Below are 7,247 nucleotides of genomic sequence, written 5' to 3'. Positions count from 1 at the left end.
GATATTGAAGTTTCAAGTTTTGGTAAGATGGTGTGTAACTGGATCATTGCTAGAAGTAGGGACTTGAGGATGGGAAGATAATTTGGTGAGAATAATTATAGGCAAGCTTAGAATTATTGAACTGCACTCAGTGGTTGTTGCAAATGTTTAGCACATAGGACTCTCAGGCTGGAGAAGTCTCTGGGCTGAAATAATAGATTTATTTTAGAGTTATTAGCCTGAACATGTCCACTGAAGCAACAGGAGTTTTTGAGATATTAAGGGAGAAGACAGAAAGAAAACTATTATCACATACCTAGGACCAACACCTCATTTAAGTTATAGAAATGGTAGGAGGCAGAAGAGTGGTCAGAGAGGAAAGAAGAGAGGGCAGCATCTCTAAAGCCAAGGTAGGGGTTGGGTGCATGGGGAGAATTTCTACTTGGAGACATGTCATAGAGGTCAAGAGAAATTAAGGAAGATTGGAAAGATTTGTCTTAGTAAAAGTCAAATTAAGTTATTGATTTCAAGAATGATTTTCTGTATTTCAACAATGATTTTTTTCTTTTTTCTTTATTTGTTTTTATTGGCTTATTTCTCCAAGAAAAAAAGGAATGATTTTTTTTCTAGAATGAAAGCCAGAGGTTCATTAGACATAGGTGATCAGGACACAGAATCCTCACCCTTAGGTGTGTCTCAACCACTAGAAAGATAGGCAGGATAACCCTATTAGGTAATTATCTGAGAACATGCACCTGTTGACAACTGCACAGTTATATATTAATATGTATGATTCATATTAGTTGTTATTTTTAGCCCATCAACATATTATATTGATATATGCATGGTTCTAGGATTTGAAAATTCTAGAGAAAAGTCAAACTTGAGACCAGACATATTCCTATTTGTTTTTTTCACAAAATATTATGAGCATTTTATTTGTCACATTTTCTCTGACCTGTGCACAGTGTTGCTATGGATCTTGTTTTATTATTTTAATTGCTGGTCATTAAGTGTAAGATAATTTTTTTAAAGCTTATCTTTGCTGTTTATCAAGTGTTACTCCACCTATGACTCCATTACTGTGGAGTACTGATAGTGCTGTGAAACAAACTAGCCTGCAGGAAATGACCATCACATGACCCTGTTTATGGCCTCATTGGACCAAATGTCACTCAGTGATGCCAAGTCATAAGAAGGCTTCTAGAGCAGCCTTCCTGGCAGGAAAAATTACTCATGTGTTACATTCAACCATAATCACAATCATAGTAGATTTAATTTATTCTAAGTAAGTACTTGACAATATTCAATGTGTTCTAAAGATTAAACATGCCAAAACACATTTTCCCTTTTACAAACCTGAAAATTTGACTGAAAATATGAATGAAGCATGAGTATTAGAGTGTTCACAATCCCAGTCTTTTGTATTAAACTAGAGAAGTGTTTGTTTTTGGCTACTCCAACCCCTTGCAGCAGTGGTGAGGCCTCTAGGCTGGCTCACCTTATGCTTCAATGACTGCGTGGAGGATGAGGATGAACTGGATGTACATGATGGAGGATAGGAGACCAGGTAGGCAGGTCTAGTAGTTCAGAAGTGAATAAATAAAGATTTACACCAAAGGAAAATAAATAAGAAATTATAGATGAGCCGTTGTAATAAAAATTACCGAGCTCTGGTATAGTTCTCTTCAAACTGCACTACTTTGAGCTAAGATACAGCCTATTGAATGGGAATAATCATAGTGTCTACCTTATAGTGTTGTTGTGAGGATTAAATAAGAAAATGAAGGTAAAGCAAGTGCCCCATGTTTAATAGTTGCTCAATAAATGATGGTGATGAGGCTCTTCATACAGATTCTCACCTCTGTAGCATGTGTTGGGGAGGAGCACGCCTGCTTTCTCTTCTGTTGGAGGAATTTTGGGTGTGTGCAGGTAGGTGGAAGCTGATAAATCTGATGAAGTCTCTCTAGGATGGGAGGGAGGATATAAGAGAAGAAACATTCCCTATCCTCCTCCAGATACCCCGTTCCACAAGGATCTGTGGTTACCCAGGTGTTGCGGGGATACTTGGAGCAGTGTGCTAGCACGAGACATTCCCTGCTTAAGTTTTGTCTGCCAGCTCCAGGCCTTCATTCCCTGTCCTGATGTTTTGACCTCCCTGGATAATCTTTTGGACCTGGAAGGAATTCCTTCTCTCTCCTTAAATACCAGGTATGTAGAGTTCTTTTCTTTGGGAGTTCTCTGCTCCCTGACACCAATTTCCCTGTCTGGGTGAGGACAACATCATCTTAGGTAGGACTCTTGGCATTAGGGTTACCTGTAGCTATTACAAAAATTAAAGTATGAAGAGAGATATTTGATTCGACCATGTAAAAGCAACAGAGGTTTCAGGCATTTACATTTTATTATCCTCTCTAATTACCTTGTAACACTGTGAGTATGGCTATCATTAATTGACCCTAATTCAGTTAAACATGCACCACAATCTGTTCATGTGTGTTTATTATGCTGTACCACTAGTCATCTTATAATGTTTGTAATTGGAAAAAAAAAAAAAAAAAAGGCCAGGCGCGGTGGCTCATGCCCAAGCTCATCCCAGCACTTTGGGAGGCTGAGGCAGCCAGATCACCTGAGGCCAGGAGTTCGAGACCAGCCTGACCAACATGGTGAAACCCTGCCTCTATTAAAAATACAAAATTAGCTGGGCTTTGTGGCGCAAGCCTGTAATTCCAGCTACTCCGGAGGTTGAGGCAGGAGAATCACTTGAACCCTGGAAGCAAAGGTTGCAGTGAGCCGAGATTGCGCCATTGCACTCCAGTCTGGGCAACAAGAGAGAAACTCCATCTCAAAAACAAAACAAAAAGCAGAAGAGTAATATTGCATTCAAAATAGTTAATATTGATCTTTGCCATATTATAGAGATAATATATAATCTTTCCCTGAAAGATGCAATCCAAGTCCAGAGTGTACTTCCCAAGCTTATCCCTAGGAACTTCATAATTTTTTTTTGTATTGTTTTTTGAGATGGAGTCTCGCTCTGTCACCCAGGCTGGAGTGCAGTGGCTCAATCTCAGCTCACTGTAACCTCCGCCTCCAGGGTTCCAGACATTTTTCTGCCTCAGCCTCCCAAGTAGCTGGGACTACAGGCTTGCACCAGCACGTCCAGCTAATTTTTACATTTTTAGTAGAGACAGGGTTTCACCATGTTGGCCAGGCTGGTCTGGAACTCCTGGCCTCAAGTGATCTGCCCGCCTCAGCCTCCCAAAGTGTTGGGATTACAGGCGTGGGCCACCACGCTTGGCCACAAGCACATATTTTACATACAATTTCAGGGTGTTCACAGAACACTTGGTCTCCTTAAAATCTAGATTAAAAACTCCCTTTCCAGAAAATTTTGTTTTTTTTTTTTTGCTTTTTCTCATGTGCTTATGTAGACATCAACCTTTAGATAACTGAATGATTAAATTGCCCCTCCATATCCATGGGATCCTTGTTCATAGATTCAACCAACCACAGATTGAAAATGTTAAAAAAAAAAAAAAAAAAAAAAAATAAGACAATAAAAAACAATACAGTATAACAACTATTATTAGCACTTACATTGTATTAGGTATTATAAGTAATCTAGAAATAATTTAAAGTATATGGGCAAATGTGCATGGGTTTTATGCAAACACAATGCCATTTTATATAGGGGACCTTAGCATAAAAGGATTTTGGTATCTGTGGGAGTTCCTGTAACTTACCCCTTGTAGATTCGGAGTGACAACTGTAACGGAAACATTATTCAGTGTTTACAAAGTGCCAGACACTGTTACCATGTTGAACAATGAAGTTGACTTAAAGCTTGTGTGTGTGTGTGTGACTTTTCTCAAACTTTTTAGCTAATTGATGTAGCCCAACAAAAAGAAATGAGAACATAGTTACGTCTATAAAGTACCCCCATTTTTATTGATACATAATAATTGTACATATTTTGGGGTCCATGTGATATTTTGATACATGTGTCTGATGTGTGTTGCTCAAATCAGAGTAATTAGGATATACATCACCTCAAACATCTATTACTTTTTTTGTATTAGGAACATCTCAAATATTTTTTCTTGTTCTTTTAATATGCACAATAAATGGCTGGGCATGGTGGCTCATGCCTGTGATCCTAGCACTTTGGGAGGCCGAGGCGGGCAGATCACGAAGTCAGGAGATTGAGACCATCCTGGCTAACATGGTGAAACTCCCGTCTCTACTAAAAATACAAAAAATTAGCTGGGCGTGGTGGCAGGCGACTGTAGTCCCAACTATGTCGGAGGCTGAGGTAGGAGAATGGCATGAACCCAGGAGGTGGAGCTTGCAGTGAGTCGAGATCACGCCACTGCACTCCAGCCCAGGCAACAGAGCGAGACTCTGTCTCGAGAAAAAAAAACAACAAAAATTATATATATACACACACACAATAAATTACTTTCATCATCTTACTGTGTTAACAAATGCCAGAATGTATTTCTTCTATTTAACCGTATTTTTGTACCCATTAACCAACTTCCCTCTCTCTCGCTTTTTTTGTTTGTTTGTTTCTTTTTGGTTTGAGACAGGCTCTCCCTCTGTTGCCCAGGCTGGAGTGCAGTGGCGCCACCTCGGCTCACTGGAACCTCTGCCTCCTGGGCTCAAGTGATTCTCCTACCTCAGCCTGCCGAGTAACTGGGACTACTGGTACACACCACCACGCCAAGCTAATTTTTGTATTTTTTTGTAGACATGGGGTTTCACCATGTTGCCTAGGCTGGTCTTAAACTCCTGAGCTCAAGTGATCCACACACCTTGGCTTCAAAAAGTGCTAGGATTACAGGCGTGAGCCACTGCTTCCAGCCAACCAACCTCTCTTCCCCCTCTCCTCACCTACCTTTCCCAGCCTTTGGTAACCACCATTCCACTCTCTATCTCCATGAGATCAACTTTTTAATGAAACTGATGTGAGTGAGAACAAGTGATATTTGCCTGGCTCATTTCACTTATATAATGACCTCTGATTCCATCCACATTGTGACAAATGACAGGATTTCATTTTTATGAATTAATTTGAATTAATTCATGACTGAATTAATCTGTTGATGGACACTTAGTTTGATTTGGCTATTGTGAATGGTGCTGCAATAAACATAGTTGTGCAGCTATCTCTTCCATATACTGATTTTCTTTCTTTCGGATATAACCCAGTAGTGGATTGCTAGATCATGTAATACATCTATTGCCAGTTTTTTTTTTTTTTTTTTTCTGAGACTGAGTCTTGCTCTATCGCCCAGGCTGGAGTCCAGTGGCGAGATCTCGGCTCACTGCAACCTCCTGCCTCCTGGGTTCAAGTGATTCTTCTGCCTCAGCCTCCCTAGTAGCTGGGATCACAGGCATGCACCACCACACCCAGGTAACTTTTTTTTTTTTTGTATATTTAGTAGAGACAAGGTTTCACCATGTTGACCAGGCTGGTTTCAAACTCCCAACCTCAGATGATCCGCTTGCCTTGGCCTCCCACAGTGCTGAGATTACAGGTGTGAGCCACCACCCCCGGCCCCACTTTTAGTTTTCTGGGGAACCTCCATACTATTTTTCATGGTGGCTGTACTAATTTATCTTCCCATCAACAGTGAATGGGGTTCCCCTTTCTCTGCAGTATTTATTTTTTGTCATTTTTGTTTGGTTTTAGTTTAATAATTTAGATATTGCAGTGAATGCATAGTTTTTGTATTTTTGATGATAGCTATTTTCATTGGAGTGAGATAATATCTCATTGTGGTTTTGATTTGCATTTCCCTGATGATTATTGATGTTGAGCATTTTTTCATATCCTATTGGCCATTTGTAGGTCTTTTGAGAAATGTCTATGAGATCATTTGCCCGTTAAATTTTTTTTTAATTTTTAAAATTTATTTAAAAGGCAGAGTCTCACTCTGTTGCCCAGGTTGGAGTACAGTGGTTTGATCACGGCTCACTGCGACCTTGAACTCCTGGGCTCAAGTGGTCCTCCCACCTCAGCCTCCTGAGTAGCTGGGACTACAGGCACTTGCCACCATGCCTGGCTAATTTTTTAATTTTAATTTTTAGTAGAGACAAAGCCTCATTATGTTGCCTAGGCTGGTCTCAAACCCCTGGGCTCAAACAGTCTTCCCTCTTTGGCCTCCCAAATTCGTGGGATCACAAGTGTGAGCCAGTGAGCCTGACCTTTTGCCTATTTTTAAATCGAATTGGTTTCCGAATGAGTTGAGTTCTTTATATTTTCTGGTTATTAATCCCTTGTTGGATAGATAGTTTACATACATTTTCTCCCATTCTGTAGGTTGTCTCTTCACTCTCCTTTATGGTGCATAAGCTTTTTAGCCTGATGTAATACCATTTGTCTATTTTTGCTTTTGTTGCCATGCTTTTCAGGTCTTACCCAAAAAGCTTTGCCCAGATCAAAGTCTTGAAGCATTTCCTCGATGTTTTCTTCTAGTAGTTTCACAGTTTCAGGTCTTCTATATAAGTGTCTAATCCATTTTATTTCATTTTGTATATGGTGAGAGATAGGAATCTAGTTTCATTTTTCTGCATATGGGCATCCAGTTTTTCTGGCACCATTTATTGAAGAAACTATCCTTTACCACTGAATGTTCTTGGCATCTTTGTCGAAAATCAGTTGGCTGTAAATATGCAAATTTATTTGTGTGTCTTTTATTTTGTTCCCCTGGTCTATGTGTCTGTTTTTATGCCAGTATTATGCTGTTTTGGCTACTATACCTTTGTAATGTATTTTGAAGTCAAGTAGTGTGATGCTCCCAGATTTGTTCTTCTGCTCGGTATTTCTTTGGCTGTTCAGGATCTTCTATAATTCCATTTGAATTTCAAGATTTTTTTTTTCTATTCTTGTGAGGAATATCATTGGTATTTCGATAGGAATTACATTGAATCCGTAGATCGCTTTTGGTAGTATGGTCACTTTCATAACATTAATTCTTTCAATCTGTGAACTTGGAGCATCTTCCTATTTTTTTGTGAACTCTTTAATTTCTTTCAACAGTGTTTTATAGTTGTCCTCCTAGAGATTTTTCACCTCCTTGGTGAAATTTATTCCTAGGTATTTTTTTTAAAGCTATCACAAATGGGATTGCTTTCTTGATTTATTTTTCCAGTAGTTCATTGTTGATGTATAAATATGCTACTGATTTTTCAATTTGTTTGTAGAGATGTGATCACACCATGTTGCCCAGCCTGGCCTCAAACTTCTGGCCTCAAGTGAT

The sequence above is a fragment of the Rhinopithecus bieti genome, unplaced genomic scaffold (genome assembly GCF_001698545.2).
Source record: "Rhinopithecus bieti isolate Rb0 unplaced genomic scaffold, ASM169854v2 scaffold_19708, whole genome shotgun sequence".
Taxonomy (NCBI): Eukaryota; Metazoa; Chordata; class Mammalia; order Primates; family Cercopithecidae; genus Rhinopithecus; species Rhinopithecus bieti.
Note: the sequence above shows the minus strand (reverse complement) of the source record.